Source organism: Bos indicus x Bos taurus, chromosome 17, assembly GCF_003369695.1.
Source record: "Bos indicus x Bos taurus breed Angus x Brahman F1 hybrid chromosome 17, Bos_hybrid_MaternalHap_v2.0, whole genome shotgun sequence".
NCBI lineage: Eukaryota > Metazoa > Chordata > Mammalia > Artiodactyla > Bovidae > Bos > Bos indicus x Bos taurus.
This window is the reverse complement of record NC_040092.1, coordinates 69029544-69048515: the sequence shown is the minus strand read 5'-3', so window position 1 is coordinate 69048515 and position 18972 is coordinate 69029544. Positions and strand designations below refer to the sequence as shown.

The 18972-nt window shown below is 41.9% G+C and overlaps 1 long non-coding RNA gene across 1 annotated transcript in view; it reads right to left on the bottom strand.

Moving 5' to 3' along the window:
• Positions 1 to 10982: 10982 nt before the first annotated feature.
• The window catches only part of LOC113875080, a 47103-nt gene continuing 39113 nt past the window's right edge, over positions 10983 to 18972 (bottom strand). Inside the window, exon 4 of the long non-coding RNA XR_003506147.1 lies at positions 10983 to 11275. This is a non-coding gene — a long non-coding RNA (uncharacterized LOC113875080). The remainder of the gene's footprint in view (positions 11276 to 18972) is intronic.

Genomic DNA, 18972 nt, shown 5'->3' with positions numbered 1-18972 from the left:
ATCCCTACCATTTCTGTCCTTTACTGAGCCCATCTTTGCATGAAATATTCCCTTGGTATCTCTAATTTTCTTGAAGAGATCTCTAGTCTTCCCCATTCTATTGCTTTCCTCTATTTCTTTGCATTGATAGTGAGGAAGGCTTTCTTATATCTCCTTCCTATTCTTTGGAACTCTGCATTCAAATGGATATATCTTTCCTTTTCTCCTTTGCTTTTCACTTCCCTTCTTTTCACAGCTATTTGTAAGGCCTCCTCAGACAGCCATTTCGATTTTTTGCATTTATTTTTCTTGGTTTTCAGGTCTTGATTCCTGTCTCCTGTACAATGTCACGAACCTCCATCCATAGTTCATCAGGCACTCTGTCTGTCAGATCTAGTCCCTTAAATCTATTTCTTACTTCCACTGTATAGTCATAAGGGATTTGATTTAGGTCACACCTGAATGGTCTAGTGGTTTTCTCCACTTTCTTCAATTTCAGTCTGAATTTGGCAATAAGGAGTTCATGATCTGAGACACAGTCAGCTCCCAGTCTTTTTTTGCTGACTGTATAGAGCTTCTCCATCTTTGGCTGCAAAGAATATAATCAATCTGATTTTGGTGTCTATCATCTGGTGATGTCCATGTGTAGAGTCTTCTCTTGTGTTGTTGGAAGAGGGTGTTTACTATGACCAGTGCGTTCTCTTGGCAAAACTCTATTAGCCTTTGCCCTGCTTCATTCTGTACTCCAAGGCCAAATTTGCCTGTTACTCCAGATGTTTCTTGACTTCCTACTTTTGTATTCCAGTCCCCTATAATGAAAAGGACATCTTTTTCGGGTGTTAGTTCTAGAAGGTCTTGTAGGTCTTCATAGAACCATCCAACTTCAGCTTCTTCAGTGTTTCTGGGATTATTGTGTGTATTTGCTGATTTGCCTTAGCCAAAAGAGCAAAAGCTCTATGCTTAAAAGTTACACTGTTTCCTAGAGCCAAGTGCCCACAGCTTAGTGACAACATCAGATGTTTAACACAAATAATAAACTGAATAAGCTTGTTTTGTGTCATGCCCATAATGGAGAGTTTCTAGGACAGTTCCTCCTTATATGGGAGGACACAGGATCTACCATTGATCTTTTCTGGAATGTGACTGATTGAAGATTTGCAAATCTTACTCTGAAGAAATCCCTCTCTGTGTGGGTGAGGTTTTTCCCCTCTTGCAAGCTATAGAAAGAACAAAATAAAAACTAAACCAAGAACTAAATCAATAAAGCGAACTGGCAGGGAGCATCGCTGGCAGGGTAGAGCACTTCGGTGTCCCATATTGACTGAACCCAGGAAGCCTGTGGGTCTCTGTCCTCCTCTCACCAAAGCACGAGTGTGCAGAACCAGGACCCCAAGGCCCCATGGGAACACTGCTCCCACCACCCCTCGCCCCACCTCTTTGCCCAGGAGGCCAGTTCTCAGAGCGCCCCCTCTACCCTCAACATAGCAGTGTATGCCCTCTCACTTCGGAAGGAAGCTGCTCAAACCCCACCTACCCCACAGTGCATCCCCACCAGCCACTGCAGCCTCAATTCTTCCTTTTCCAAAATGTTTCCAGGCCAGAAGACTGACTTGAGAACTTGATGTTAAATCTCACACTTTTCTTTCCCTTATAAGGTTTAACCCCTTATAGGGTTAAACCTACCTTTTCTTTCCCTCCAGATCAAGTACAATTTTTTTTTGCTATCCCATTCAGATGACAAAGTAGAAGAGGGCCAGGCATGTCGTATCTTTTGTTTCCCTGGTGGCCTCAGCCTGAGCCTCACTTGGCGAGGTGAATTGATTTAGTCTGATCAGTAAAGGGTAAGAGGGCACAAAAGCACTTATTTTGTAGATAAAGATCCTTAAAAGCTGAGGGATAAAACTATCATATGATCCAACAGTTCCACTACTGGGCATATACCCTGAGGAAACCATAATTGAAAAAGACACGTGTACCGCAATGTTCATTGCAGCACTGTTTACAATAGCCAGGACATGGAAGCAACCTAGATGTCCATCAGCAGGCGAGTGAATAAAGAAGTGTTGGTACATATATACAATGGGATCCTATTCAGCCATAAAAAGAAATGCATTTGAGTCAGTGCTAATGAGGTGAATGAACCTAGAGCCTATTATACAGAGTGAAATAAGTCAGAAAGGAGAAAACAAATGTATATTAAAGCATATGGAATCTAGAAAGATGGGACTGATGAACCTACTTCCAGGTCAGCAGTAGAGACACAGACCTAGCGAACAGACTTGTGGACCCAGTGGGGGAAGGAGAGGGTGGGATGAATTGAAAGAGTAGCATTGAAACATGAACATTACTGTATGTAGAATATATAACCAGTGGAAATTGGCTCTATGATGCAGGGAGCTCAAACAGTGCTCTGTGACAGGCTCAGGAGTGGGATGGGGTGGGAGGCAGGAAGGAGGTTCAGAAGGAAGGGGACATATGTATACCTGTGGCTGATTCATGTTGATGTATGGCAGAAACCAATAAAATATTGTAAAGCAATTATCCTCTAATTAAAAATAAATTTCAAAATAAAAGATCAGAACCCTTCCTCTTTCTTAAGCATATAAGGTGAAAAACCCCCACCAAAGTCCCTCTCTGCACATATTTGGGGTCAAAGAGCAAAGAGAAGCCTTTGCTCTCTCCTTGTTACTTTCAAATTTTTTTAATTGCCTGTGATTTTGGAGAAAAATAAAAGAATGGAGGAGGATTGACTATCAAAGACAATCGATGAGCTCTAGAAAGCTAACTTTTCTTTTTCCTTATTAATTATATATTTATTAAAATATATCATTATTGAATGGTTATATATGTATATATATATATAATATTTCACACTGCAGTATGGTCTAGGCATGCACTGGTGGATAAAAATGTGCATGGCCATGATCCTCACAGAGCTTGTTGCCTACCAACTGGGACAGATTTTGAACAAGTAAAGAGACAAGACAAAATACTAATGGGTGGGTTATATGATCTTTGAATTATATCTCCATAAGACTGTCACCAAAAAAGTAAAGACTATGGAGAAGGGTCTTTGTCAGTAGAGTGTCAGGACCATGTCTCCACTCTGTGTTGCTGGGGAGGGTCTCATGTACCATCCCATCCTCTGTGGGCCCTCAGTGATAGCTGGCCCATGCTGGGTGCTGCTCACAACATCTGTGCAATGATGATGTTTGCAGAGCCAGAATCAAACCTTTCCTCTCAAAGACTATGGAGACTGGGACAAAACGTTCAGTGGCCACCTCCTATCACCAGAGTTCTGGCCACATTCCAGACTTGGCAAATCAGATCGGCTATTCCTGAGGTCACTCCTCTCCCCCTCTCCTGGAGGGTAACTTCCATCTCTAACTGCTTCCACAGCTTCATTTTCCACTTTGGTGAGTCACCAGGCAGAGGATGGAGAATGTGTCATTTTGGTCCTCATCTGTGCAGATAATCTGATACCATACACAATCCTTTAGCATATTTCTTCTGTATTTGTATCTTGGCAAAGGCAAGCTACATTGTTTGCAGTTCTATTCCAGCTTTTTCTGGAAAAATCACAGAAAAGATGAGAATACCTCAAGCCACAAGCACTTGGCTCCCTGGGGTAGGGTTTTGCACATTCCCCTGCCCTCCTCTTTGGTTTCCAGCTCACTCTCTACTCCCTTTCTGTCTCTCTCTGTCTCTCTTTCAGCTGATACTCTTGACAACAACCTCTATAGACTCTTCTGGGGCTCCCAGGTGTACTCTGGAGCTGCCTGAGAACACACTAATCCCTTTCCTCTTTCACACCGTGAAAATTAAACATTCCAGAAGAACTCTTCTTCCAGGTGAAACAGACTGGCTTCATCTCTGACAGGTTTTCTACTTGTCCTGACATGAGAGGCAATGAAAAATTAGGTGTTCTCCAACAGGCTCTCTAAGAATACAATGAAAGGAAGCCCCTCATCTAAAACAGCCCAGAATTCCAGTGTTTTGGACATGTCCTACCATCTACAAATCATTAGAGCTAGCTCCTCTAATAACAGCAGGGACTTGTTGGACTTCCGAAAGATAAATTACTGTTTGCTCCAGCACCACATTTAGGGACGCTTTCCCTACAGGGCCAAGCCACGGTTACAGGCATGAGAGTGTTCATTTGGTGAACCAGAGTTGCATATTGGAAGTTATTTACCAACCTTCATCACTAACAATATTAAAATATAAGCCTTGGCTTGTGAGTCAAACTGTTTTCTTGATATGTGGGTTTAAATGTTTTCAATATATTAAGACTCTGCAGTGAAATATTGACACTATATTTGTCAGCTTTATGTCAATCACGTGTCTGAAATATTTCCTCTGGATAAACAGTGTGACCCAGATTTATTTGTGTGGAGCACTGCATGTTTATTCTTAAAAGCATCTTTATTCCTCCATCAGCTACTGTAGAGAATTCCCCCAAGAAGATAGTAATAGATTGTGAATAGAGAGAACTAAATAAGGAGTTGGGACCATCCCCTAAGTGGAATGCCAAGCAGCAAACTGAATAACATATTTGATTCAATTATCACAAAAAAAGCTTGCATCAACAATTCAAAGATGCAGTCATGGGTTCAGTCATGAATTTGAAAATGATCAATCCCTAATACTATTAGGCTGAGCCAAAGGATGTATCATTTTAGTATAGATTTAAGATGACCCAACAATCATTATAATAATGTAAACACAGCAGAGACTCCTATCAGGGCTGAGCACCCAGGTGGATTTTCTTTTTCCTATCAACTCCAGGATTTGACAGATAATTATTTAGATGGTTAGATTAGTTGTGTAAATGTATCTTCTTGAATGTTCTCTGCAGACTTCACCCCAGGAATGTGGTGCTGCCATGCGTGGTTGCCTGGTAGAAGCTGCATAATTTGTCACCTATAAGTTTGCCTCCTGTTTCAGAAAACCATTTATGTATCTAATTGAGCCAGTGCAGACTTCTGGCCTCAGGTCAATAGAATCTCTATCCTCACCTCAACTGCAGTTTAAAGCAAGCAAAGAAAGGACTGAACAACAGATGCCCAAGTGTGAATAGAGCAAGTAGCAGACACAGCCATTGCTCTCAGGGACTTAGATCCCATTTCCTCTTAATGTAACTTGGGTCATATTTTTCCTCTATTAAAATATTGGATTGGGTCATAGGTTGAATTGTATTCCCCAAAGGTATGTTGAAGTCTTAACCCTTGGTATCTGTGAGTAGAACCCCATTTGAAATAGGATCTTTGCAGATGCAATATCATTAAGACAAGGACATATGGGATAAAGGTGAGCCCTAATTCAATTACTGGTTTTATAATAAGGAGAGAGAAATTCAGACACACGGACTCACAGGAGAGGAGCCCATGTAAAAATGGAAGTAGACATTGGAGTAATGCATCTATGATCCAAGGAATGCCAGCAACCATTGGAAGCTAAAAGAGGCAAGAATGGAACCTAGAGCTTTCTAAGAAAGTATGACTGTGATGACATCTTGGTTTTGGACTTCTAGCCTCCAGAACTATGAGAGAATACATTTCTGGTGTTATAAGCCACCCAGGTTGTAGAAGGAAATCAATACATGTGGATTTCCCTTTTTTCTTCCATTTCAGTTACTTAATCTCTGAGTTTTCTATTTTTAATGTCTGTAGTGCCTGTACAGGCTTTCCTGGTAGCTCAGCTGGTAAAGAATCCCCCTGCAATGCAGGAAACCCTGGTTCGACCCCTGGGTCAGGAAGGTCCCCTGGAGGAGGGCATGGCAACCCACTCCAGTATTCTTGCCTGGAGGATCCCATGGACAGAGGAGCCTGCTGGGCTGCAGTCCATGCTGTTGCAAAGAGTCAGACATGACGGAGCGACTAAGCACACACACACAGAGTGCTTGTGCAGGGCTTCCCTGGTGGCTCAGATAGTAAAGAATCTGCCTGCAATGCAGGAGACCTGGGTTCAATCCCTGGGTCAGGAAGATCCCCAGAAGAAGGGCATGGAACCCACTCCAGTATTCTTGCATGGACAATTCCATGGACAGAGGAGCCTGGCGGCTGCAGTCCATGAAGTCGCAGAGTCAGACATGACTGAGCAACTAACACTTTCACTTTCTTTCATTCATAGTGCTTGTGTATTGATTTGAAGATTACATTTTTATTTTAGAATATATTTCTGGGAATGTTATCAAGTTTTGTTGAAGACTTTGCAGTGGAATGTTTGCATATAAGACAGAAAGAAAGAAAATGCTTGTTTGTGTGTTTAAATACATTAAACTATTGCCAAAATAAAATAAATGTTCACCCATGGTATGATGGTTAAATTGGAACTAATACTGCTGCAGAAAACCTGTGGAGAATAAGCTTACCCACCACTTAATGGACACAATTCACTGTGCAGGGGCTCACCAATGGGCTTCTCCATGAATTGTTTCTAGTGGGCTGCCATGTCCATTTATATCAATAAGTGCGGAGGAACAGACAAAGTGGAGAAGGCAATGGCAACCCACTCCAGTACTCTTGCCTGGAAAATCTCATGGATGGAGGAGCCTGGTAGGCTGCAGTCCATGCGGTCGCTAAGAGTCGGGCACGACTAGGCGACTTTACTTTCACTTTTCACTTTCATGCATTGGACAAGGAAATGACAACCCACTCCAGTGTTCTTGCCTGGAGAATCCCACGGACAGAAGAGCCTGGTGGGCTGCCGTCTATGGGGTCACACAGAGTTGGACATGACTGAAGTGACTTAGCAGCAGCAACAACAAAGAGGATTTGAATCCTCATCAAATTGAGTGGCAGCAAGGATTAGACAGGATGATATAGTTCCTGCTGAGCGCCTAAGGCCCACTGAAGAGAAACCACTACCATCATTATTAACTGCAAAGATTCCTAACATTCTCTCATTGTAAATCACTCTGCATCTTTTGTGAAAGGTGAGTTTGTGATCTCAGTGTAACAACCACAGATAGGAGAAGAGATTCCTTGCCTCGGCTATGATTCCCAAAGTTAAGAGAGTAGCCAGCAGGGTCGGATAGAAAGCAAGTGTAGTGTCGTAGTGGATTTCCCATGCTGTTTGTTGACATCAAATTTAATCACATTTGTTTTTATAAGTATTTTAGCTTTTCATTTTAAAATAATTTAAAATTTAGGTTATAAAAACAGTACAAGGTACACCCCATATACCCTTTACCCTGAATCATCAATTGTTTATTTTATTCCATTTATCTTGCTCTTTCTCCAGATAGACCAGTAGATGATAGATAGATAGAAGACAAATATATTCAGAGGTAAGAAATAGATAATTGATAAAGATAAACATGTGAATATATGTGTGCACGTGTGTGTATTTTTTCTATGTGCACACACATATGTATATGTATGTATACATACACATGCGTATTATTTTTTGAAACATTTGGGAGTAACATGAAGACATTATATGTCTTTACCCCTGAATGCGTCAGAGTATATTTCTTACAAACAAGGACAGTCTCTTACAAAACCACAGTGCAGTTAATTTTGGTGCAATTCTCTTATCTACACAGGCCATTTTCAGCATTTGTCAAAGGTCCCCAAATGAACTTCACAAGATTCACGCCAGGCACACACTCTGCATTTGGGGGTCACATTTCTCAGTCTTCTTCAGAGGAGAACACTTACTCAGGCTTTGTTTTTGTTGGCCTATTCACTTTGAAGATCACAGACCATTTATTTTCCTCACAATCAGATTCAGATCATGCATTTTTGGTAGAAACGTCAAAGGGCCAGGCTGCGCCCCCCTCAGGGCTCAGAAGAGGAGGCTCTGCTCTCAGTGAATTTCGTTGGTGCTGGTGTTGACCTCTACCACTTAGATAAGGTGGTGTTCACAGGATTTCTCCACTGTGAAGTAACTTTTTTTTCTATGTAATTAACAAGTAATTTGTGGGGAGGCTTTCTAAGATTCCCAGGGAACTCAGCTGGTAAAGAATCCACCTGCAATGCAGGAGACCCTGGTTTGATTCCTAGGTTGGGAAGTTCCCCTGGAGAAGGGATAGGCTACCCACTCCAGTATTCCTGGGCTTCCCTGATGGCTCCTGCCAAAGCAGGAGATGTAAGAGATGCAGATTCTATCCCTGGGTTGGGAAGATCCCCTGGAGGAAGAAATGGCAAACCACTCCAGTATTCTTGGCCAAGAAATTCCAGGGCCAGAGGAGCCTGGCCAGCTACAGTCCATGGGGTCACAAACAGTCAGACTTGATTGAGCAACTAAGCACAGCACCACAGACTCTTAGATTATGAAGGCATCCTGTTCCTTATCAAACTTTCACCCACTATCTTTAGCATCAGTGGTTGATTTTCTAAGTTCATCATTCCTTCTATACTTATTACATGGCATTCTATTTTATTCTTTTTTATTATTTTTGATTCCATGATTGTTAGTTAGCATGTATTCCTCCTATTTATTTTTCTACTTGTGTCAGTATGAACTCGTAGATTTTTATTCAATGTGTTATAATCCATTACTATCATATTCATTATTATGCTTAAATTAACCCAGATCGATCAGTAGGAGCCCTTTCAAGCTGGCTCCTCTGTGGTTTTGATATGTCTCCATTAATCTTTGAGCACTACCTTACTTTCTAGCAAAATAAGAGGCCTATGAGCACTTTTAGCAAAACAATAACCTGTTTGCATTAGTTCTCGCCACACAAAAATAAATAAATAAATATCACAGAGTCAGCCTCCCCTTTGCACACCCTTGTCCTGAGGTTCATGGAAGGAAACTGGTTCTGAAACCCTGTGTCCTATAAGGCCATGGAGAAGCATTTGGCAGAAGTCTTTCTGTGCGTGTAGGCACTGAGGCCTCTGAGTAGAGGGAAAATGTGCTTATTTCCATTTACTTCTTATTCAAGTGTCTTTGAATGTCATTTGGCATAGTCTTATGACACTTTATCTGCTCTTAGTTTGGAAGAGCGATGCTGAAGAGAGAAAGTACTCAGATTCAAAAAGAATCAAGGATCTTATACACAGGTCCCATGCCTCAGCCACCAGTATGCACAAACTGTATTTATATTAGGCATCTCTGAACCAGGAGACAAGAGCAAGAGGCAGCAACACAGAACATGGGGGGATGGGCAGGAGAGGGTTCAGAGTGGACTGCAGTGTGACCACAGACATTTCTCAGTGGGCCCACACGTGTAACATGATGGGGAAGACAAGAATCCTGAAGGAAATGTGATGGGAATGTTATATTTCATGTTTAAACCTAAATTCCCATTCCCTTATCACAAAGGGTTAAGATGGTTAAATTATTCTCCACTTATAAAAAAGAATGTTAAAAGATTTAACTGCTAATCCCTCTTCAGATCTTAAAGGAAGATTAATGGGGTGAGTAGAGGACTAATTCTATTGCACATTTTGTCTTCAGATCACATTTTTCTAGCAGGTTACATGATTACCGAGTATTAATCATAATACTTGTTTGGAGGGAGCACAACTGGGAGCTGAGTTCTGCAGGGTGAAGGTCTCCATATGCTTAGTGAATAGAAAAGGGAGTAAGTAGTCCTGGACTCGGCTAGAAAATCAAATTCGGTGAAACTGGAAACAAATTGCTGCAGGGACTTTTCATAGATGGCCTTCCATCTGTGTTTGCCAGATGCGGACCTTACTCCCAAAGTGGGAAAACGCAATATCCCACATGGACACACATGATGACAGCCTAGAAAGAGAAATAAATTATACCCATAATAGCCTTGATTTAATCTTTTGGGCATGGTTAGACCGAACACGTGAAATGAGGCCAAAACATGTCCTCACATACCTCATAACAAAGTAAGCCCTTTTATTTCTGCAATAAACATTAATTTTATGGTTTGGTTAGGCACCATCACCCTCACCTCTCCACTTAGAGAAGAATTTCCCCCCAACTGAAATCCAGAGAAGGGCGGAGGGCGTGGGGGGAAGCAACAGGCCGCAGGCACCAAGGGGCCCAAAGGCACCACACGTCACCGTATGTTATTTGGAAATGTGGCTTTAATGTGACTTTAAAAGCAATTTAGAAATCAACGTGTTAGCATGTGGAAAGTCAGCTTCAACAGAATGGATAAGGGGTCTCTTGGCACACAAAAGGTGTCTGATAAAGTGTGTTCCAGACCAAAGCTCCAAATGAAGTATTTGAGAATGTCCTCCAAAAGAAAGAGGGGAAAAAGCCAAATATTTGGCAAAAACACTGCTGAATCGTGAAACTGTACACCAGGCTGCCAAGTCTCAAAGAATACTCTTAGGTACAATTTGCTCAACCAACTAAATAAGAGGCAGCCATAAATTACAGATGAATATAAATGGTGGTGGGCTTCAGGGTCACCTCCAAGCCTATTAAAACTTTAAACACTCTGGTGCCTGAAAGGTTGAAAATAGTGCCTGGTGCTGTGGTGACCTGCCTAAAGAAGACTGTGCATGCCCATGTGTGTGTTGTGTGTTGTGTGTGTTGTGTGTGTGGTGTTGTGTGTGTGTGTATGTGTGTGAATGGGAGACAGACAGATAGACAGAGTTCTACTGCTGGTCTACCCTGCTGGTCTGGCTTAGTACTTCAGAAAATAAAACAAAATGCCTGGGGAAATAACCACATGATGCCAATGGAAAATGAAAACGGCTCCAAGAACAAAGATGCCAGTGGAGCTGTGGAACTTTCACTGATTTTTCAGCAACAAGATGCTTACATCAGGGCCTTAAACACAGTTCCATTAAGACAATGCCTGAGGGAAAGCAAGCACGAATGTCAGGTTAGGACAGCAGCCCCCACACTTCCACCCCAAGGAGATGAAGCTGCAGGCAGGGCATAGAGAGAGATGCTGCTTGCACGGCCCTGGGCCTCCTCAGACTCAGGGGCACATCTCTCTGCCTGGGATGCATCTGTTTGCCTCAGAATAGCAAGGGGGATCTGAACTTTTATTTGTGCTGTGCTCTGCGGTATACAGAAGGTGAGCATATACATTGAAACTTTTAAAGATCCAACTCTTCTAAAATGTGGCATATCTTTTATTCTGAACTCAAAGTGTAATTTTTTATGAACACAAAGTGTAATTCATAAAATACAGCCTAACATGTTATACAACAGACCATACTCAGCTGTCTTAAGATGAACCTCAGTAGAAAGGAAGATGGTCAAGGAGTAGACAATGCAGATCATTGACTGCCTTTACAACGAGCTCCATCCACGTTTCAGAAACTTCCCCAAACGCCTTCCTTTCACAGGTCTAGCCTAGGACTCCTCAAAGTACATTCACTAGAGTCTGTCTTCTCAAAGCTGATAACTGAAAAAACAAATAAAAGATACACAAGACTTATTGATGAACAAACAGTTCAAAATGCAGCACAGATGACATATATTTAATCTCATGGCAAAAAAAAGACCCGGGGGTTGGACAGACTCTCAACTGCACCACTTACTGTACTGATAACCTTCAGCAAGTTACCTAAATTCTGTGTCCCAGTTATCACATCTGCAGAACAGGAAAATCATAAAAATACTTACTGGAATTAGTCAGGGTTTAGTAGAACTAATAAGATGTATACATATCCTATTTCTATTTAGAAAGAGGTATTGAAGAGTTGGCTCATACAATTAGGGAGACTGGCAAGTCCACAGTCTGAAAGGTGGCCAGCAGGCTGGGGACTCAATGGAGAGGAGACATTGCAGGAGACAGCTGAAGATCATCTGAAGGCAGAGTTTCCTCTTGCTTGAGGGAGGTCAGACTTTTGTACTAGTCAGGCCTTCAACTGATTAGATGAGGCCCATCCACACTACAGAAGGCAGTCTGTTTTACTCAAAGTTTACCAATTTAAATGTTAATCTCATCCAAAAATACCCCCACAAAAACCTTCGAAATGATGTCTGACCACATACCTGGACACCCTGACTGGCTAAATCAACACATAAAATTAACTACACACCACTTCATAGGGTTTTGTGTGCTCAGTCACTCAGTCATGTCTGACTCTTTGCGACCCCATGGACTGCAGCCCACCAGGCTCCTCTGTCCATGGGGATTCTCCAGGCCAGAATACTGGAGTGTGTTGCCATGCTCTCCTCCAGGGGATCAGGGATCAAACCCAGGTCCCCCACATTGCAGGCAGATTCTTTACCATCTAAGCCACCAGGGAAGCCCCCAAAGGATTTTGGCCAGAATTAAATCAGTTGGTTTATGTAAAATGGTTTGGACTGTGACAGGCACCTAAAAAGTGTTAGGCATGTTAGCTATTGCTATTATTGTTACTATTATTATTATCATTCTTATTAGGTAAAGATTAATGAGTGGCAAAACGAGCCACTGTGAGGATGGCTTTCCTGGAGAGAGACCCAAGCATTTGGGAAAGGCCTCAGAAAGAAACTGGAGGTTTCTGGAAGTGTGGGAATAGGGAAAGAGTGGGTGGAAGGCCATGAGATGAGGTGTGGCTGGAAAAAACTCTGACTGGGAGCACAGGGGGATGAGTGGGAAGACGAGCACAGTGGTGGCCTTTGGAATAGGAGGTAAAACCTTCAGGCTTCCTTGCAGAGTCACTGAAGGTTCCCCAGAATAGAATAAACTAAGGGTGGGGTGCTTAAAATAACTTTGGCAGGAAATTTAAAGAAAGGGCTGAGCAGGAGGTAAGAGCTTGCAACACTTCAAGTAATGAATGAGGAACAGCCATTTTGTCCACTGCCCCTAAGAACTACAGAAAGGGGGAGGACTGAAAACATGATAGGTTTTCTTGTGGAGGATATTGAAACCTGCCTGCAGGTAGATCCCGGTATGGGGGAAACTTGGCCAAGGGGAACAGTGGCAGAAAATTCAGCAACTTCTTTTGGCAAGTGTCATTTGCATTCAGTCTTTTCCCTGTGCTGCTTATCTCTTACTTTACATAAGCTTACCCTTCTCAACTTATACCATTAATAAAATAAGACACTAATTTATTCTATTTGGTCAAAAGGCTCAAAACATACCACTGAATGGTTCAGTTCAGTTCAGTTCAATCGCTCAGTCATGTCCGACTCTTTGCGACCCCATGAATCGCAGCATGCCAGGCCTCCCTGTCCATCACCAACTCCCGGAGTTCACTCAGACTCACGTCCATCCAGTCAGTGATGCCATCCAGCCATCTCATCCTCTGTCTTCCCCTTCTCCTCCTGCCCCCAATCCCTCCCAGCATCAGAGTCTTTTCCAATGACTCAACTCTTCGCATGAGGTGGCCAAAGTACTGGACTTTCAGCTTTTGCATCATTTCTTCCAAAGAAATCCCAGGGCTGATCTCCTTCAGAATGGACTGGTTGGATCTCCTTGCAGTCCAAGGGACTCTCAAGAGTCTTCTCCAACACCACAGTTCAAAAGCATCAATTCTTCAGTGCTCAGCTTTCTTCACAATCCAACTCTCACATCCATACATGACCACTGGAAAAGCCATAGCCTTTACTAGACGGACCTTTGTTGGCAAAGTAATGTCTCTGCTTTGGAATATGCTATCTAGGTTGGTCATAACTTTCCTTCCAAGGAGTAAGCATCTTTTAATTTCATGGCTGCAGTCACCATCTGCAGTGACTTTGGAGCCCCCAAAAATAAAGTCTGACACTGTTTCCACTGTTTCCCCATCTATTTGCCATGAAGTGATGGGACCAGATGCCATGATCTTAGTTTTCTGAATGTTGAGCTTTAAGCCAACTTTTTCACTCTCCTCTCACTTTCATCAAGAGGCTTTTTAGTTTCTCTTCACTTTCTGCCATAAGGGTGGTGTCATCTGCATATCTGAGGTTATTGATATTTCTCCAGACATAAATCATAGCAGGATCCAATTCTCTATGACCCACCTCCCAGAGTAATGGAAATAAAAGCAAAAATAAACAAACAGGACATGATTAAACTTAAAAGCTTTTGCACAATGAAGGAAACTATAAGCAAGGTGAAAAGACAGCCTTCAGAATGGGAGAAAATAATAGCAAATGAAGCAACTGACAAAGAATTAATCTCAAAAATATACAAGCAGCTCTTGCAACTCAATTCCAGAAAAATAAACAACCCAATCAAAAAATGGGCCAAAGAACTTAAACAGACATTTCTCCAAAGAAGACATACAGATGGCTAACAAACACATGAAAAGATGCTCAACATCACTCATTATCAGAGAAATGCAAATCAAAACCACAAAGAGGTACCACCTCACGCCAATCAGAATGGCTGCTCTCCAAAAGTCTACAAGCAATAAATGCTGGAGAGGGTGTGGAGAAAAGGGAACCCTCTTACACTGTTGGTGGGAATGCAAACTAGTACAGCCACTATGGAGAACAGTGTGGAGATTCCTTAAAAAACTGGAAATAGAACTGCCTTATGACCCAGCAATCCCACTGCTGGGCATACACACTGAGGAAACCAGAATGGAAAGAGACAGGTGTACCCCAATGTTCATCACAGCACTGTTTACAATAGCCAGGACATGGAAGCAACCTACATGTCCATCAGCAGACGAATGGATAAGAAAGCAGTGGTACATATACACAATGGAATATTACTCACCTATTAAAAAGAATGCATTTGAATCAGTTCTAATGAGGTGGATGAAACTGGAGCCTATTATACAGAGCAAAGTAAGTCAGAAAGAAAAAAACCAATACAGTATATTAACGCATATATATGGAATTTAAAAAGAAGGTAATGGTGACCCTATATGCAAGACAGCAAAAGAGACACAGATGTAAAGAACAGATTTTTGGACTTGGTGGGAGAAGGCGAGGGTGGAATGATTTGAGAGAATAGCATTGAAATATGTAGATTACCATATGTGAAATAGATCACCAGTCCAGGTTCGATGCATGAGACAGGGTGCTCAGGGCCAATGCACTGGGATGACCCTAAGGGATGGGGATGGAGGTGGGATTGGGGTTCAGGATGGGGGACACATGTACACCCGTGGCTGATTCATGGCAATGTATGGCAAAACCACTACAATATTGTAAAGTAATTAGCCTCCAATTAAAATAAATAAATTTATTTTTTAAAAGACGAAAAAAAAAGAAATATACACTCTTATGTCACATCCTTCTGAAGCTACTGGCACCTTTGTGTGTTGTTCTTCACAGCAGATTATCTCAACTTATACTGAGACCACTCTGTCTTCAACCTATTTCAATAAATATGACGACCCAATAAATATGATTATCAAAAGTACGTAGAAAAGCAATTTAACTACAATGTCTAAAATAATTCTGAAGAATTTTGCTAGAGTATTCACTATACCTGATGTGAAGACTTACTATAAAACTATAGGAATCAAGACAGTGTGATATTGACCAAAAAGTCAACAGAATCTGGCAATAGACTCATACATATATGATCAATCAATTTTCAACAAAGATGCAAAGACAATTCAGTGTAGAAGACAATCTTTTCAACAAATAGTTTTTGAGTAATTGGACTCCATAAGACCAAAAATAAACATTTCCTATAACTATCATCAAATACAAAAATTAAACCAATATGCATCACAGAACTAAATGTGACACCAAAAGTTATTAAACTTGTAGAAGAAAACAGAAGAAAATATTTGTGGCCTTTAGTTAGTGCAGTGAGTTGAATAGTGTGTCTCCAAAACTTATGTTCACCCAGAATCCCAGAACGTGACTTTATTTGGAAACACAGTCTTTGCAGATGTGATTAGTTATGTTAAGATGAGGTCATACTAGATTAAGGTGGGCCCTGAATCTGAAGAATGGTGCTCTTACAAGAAGAGAAGCGGACACATAGAAACAAGTGGAAGGGAAATCACCATGTGAAGATGAAGGTAAAGATGAAGTGACGCACCCATAACCCAAGCAACATCAGGTCTTGCCAGCAGAAGCTAGGAGAGAGGCATGGAACAGACTCTCCCTTAGAGCATCCAAAAGGAACCAACTTTGCTGAGATCTTGATTTGGGACTTCTGGCCTCAGGAAGTGTAGAGAATAAATTTCTATTGTTTTAAGCCACACACACACACACAAAAAATTATCATGTGCCCAAGGCTAGAAGGCTAGAAGGCAAAGCCATAGGAAAAATGGTAGTCACAACTTCTCTTTCCATCTTCCTGGGGGGGGAGGGCGGAGAGAGCAAGCTCACGTTTACTTCTATTCAGTATTTACTTATCATGCATCTCTTACTGAAAGATGTTGTGTAGGACCTAACCACAAGTACCTCCATGGGTTAGCTACTTTGAATCCATTAACTTGAGAGGAAACAAGACCATTTTCTTAAAGACACTTGAAATAAAGAGAATAGACTGCCTCCCCAAAATGGTTAAGTCAAAATGGTTAAGTCATAGGTGGTTGCCCTAACAGGTAGCAGAGAGGCATGTTCAATGGGCTTTTGTAGATAAGGAGAAGGGGTGAGCACTGAAAGCCTTCAGAGCTGAGGAAAGATGTAAGTCTTCAGCTGGTTTCCAAGGATGGTAGGATTTGAATTGGCACCTCAGCCTTGGTGGAGGAAAGGCAGTAACGGAGGAAAGGACAACAACAGTGAGCATGGTGGGACTTTCCTATCCCACTAGGAGAGAAGTCTGCAATAGGAAACAAGAGGAAAGGTCACAGGGTCACACTGCATCAATGTGCTCTCTGGGGAAACCCATACTTGCTTTCTTCCCTTGCCAAGATCTGAATCCAGCTGAATCACTGTGCTGACTGAGAAGAGCTAGCCCAGTGTCCAGCATAGGCTAGGTGCTCAGTAAGTGTTTGTTCAATGAATGGCCCATCTACTTTACTGACATCTATTTCTTCAGTTGCAGAGATCAATTCCACAGACATTCTGACTATGGACAAAGGAGAGGGTGAGGCCCCTGGAAGCATCTCACTTGCCTTGACTACCACACATCAGACATCTGGGTTGAGCATATGAGATGAGCAGATGCCAACTGTACTCAAGTTCTTGTAGCAGGTGCTGGTAAAGGAGTATGACTTTTTCAGACATTTTTCTTCTCTTGAGGATTTTGGAAAACCAGGAATTTGGGGAAACAATAAGCAGAAAATAAATGAAAAGGGAGAAACATTAAAATATATTTTTTAAAACACATTCTCTTCTCACTGGGGCAAACATCTCTTGTGAGAGTAAGAAGGAGGTCTGGTTTGATAGTGATAAAAATCACCATTAGCTTATTATTTTTATAATGCTTTCTCCAAAAGCAGAATCAAGAAAAGTGTGACTATAAAATTATAAGGAAAATCATATCTGGAAAGGGAAGACTCAGAACTTAATAAAGCAACTCAGCTTCAGAGAAATGCCCTAGTGTTACTTCTGTGTTACTTCTGTAGAAGCTTCTCTTCAAAGACCTGGAAAGCACAGCAAGATGGAGCTTCTGTCCTGGGTTTCTAGAGATGGACAGATGCGGCACACCCTCTGCCAACACACAGAGGACATAGCATGTGTGTGAAAAAGGAACTTGGGTTGGGTAAAGCCAATGAGATTTCTGGGTCTTTAATGCCTCTTGAGAAACCTGTATGCAGGTCAGGAAGCAACAGTTAGAACTGGACATGGAACAACACACTGGTTCCAAATAGGAAAAGGAGGACGTCAAGGCTGTATATTGTCACCCTGCTTATTTAACTTATATGCAGAGTACATCATGAGAAACGCTGGGCTGGAAGAAGCACAAGCTGGAATCAAGATTGCCAGGAGAAATATCAATAACCTCAGATATGCAGATGACACCACCCTCATGGCAGAAAGTGAAGAGGAACTAAAAAGCCTCTTGATGAAAGTGAAAGAGGAGAGTGAAAAAGTTGGCTTAAAGATCAACATTCAGAAAAATAAGATCATGGCATCCAGTCCCGTCACTTCATGGGAAATAGATGGGGAAACAGTGGAAACAGTGTCAGACTTTATTTTTGGGGGCTCCAAAATCACTGCAGATGGTGACTACAGCCATGAAATTAAAAGACACTTGCTCCTTGGAAGGAAAGTTATGACCAACCTAAATAGCATATTCAAAAGCAGAGATATTACTTTGCCAACAAAGGTCCATCTAGTCAAGGCTATTGTTTTTCCTGTGGTCATGTATGGATGTGAGAGTTGGACTGTGAAGAAAACTGAATGCTGAAGAATTGATGCTTCTGAACTGTGGTGTTGGAGAAGACTCTTGAGAGTCCCTTGGACTGCAAGGAGATCCAACCAGTCCATCCTAAAAGAGACCAGTCCTGGGTGTTCATTGGAAGGACTGATGCTGAGGCTGAAACTCCAATACTTTGGCCACCTCACGCAAAGAGTTGACTCATTGGAAAAGACTCTGATGCTGGGAGGGATTGGGGGCAGGAGGAGAAGGGGATGACAGAGGATGAGATGTATGGATGATATCATCGACTCTATGGACATGAGTTTGTGTGAACTCTGGGAGTTAGCGATGGACAGGGAGGCCTGGTGTGCTGCGATTCACGGGGTTGCAAAGAGTCAGACATGACTGAGCGACTGAACTGAACTGAAGTGAATGCAGCAAAACCTACTTTGTCCTAAGACAAAAGTTTAGAATAAAAACTAGAAGATGGAGAGGAGAATTTTGTTGTTATTTAGTCATTCATATTCATATTCATTAAGTCGATGATGTATCCAACCATCTCATCCTCTGTTACCTCCTTCTCCTTCCATACTCAATCTTTAACAGCATCAGGGTCTTTTCCAATGAGTCAATTCTTCACCTCAGGTGGCCAGACCACTGGAGCTTCAGCTTCAGCATCAGTCCTTTCAATAAATATTCAGGACTGATTTCCTTTAGGATTGACTGGTTTGTTCTCCTTGTTGTCCAGGTGATTCTCAAGAGTCTTTGTCAGAGCCACAGTTTAAAAGCATCAATTGTTTGGTGCTCAGACTTCTTTATGGTCCAACTCTCACACTGTACATGACTATTGGAAAAAGTATAGCTTTGACAAGACTACCTTTGTCAGCAAAGTGACATCTTTGCTTTTTAATGCACTGTCTAGTACTCTTGCCTGGAAAATCCCATGGACGCAGGAGCCTGGTGGGCTG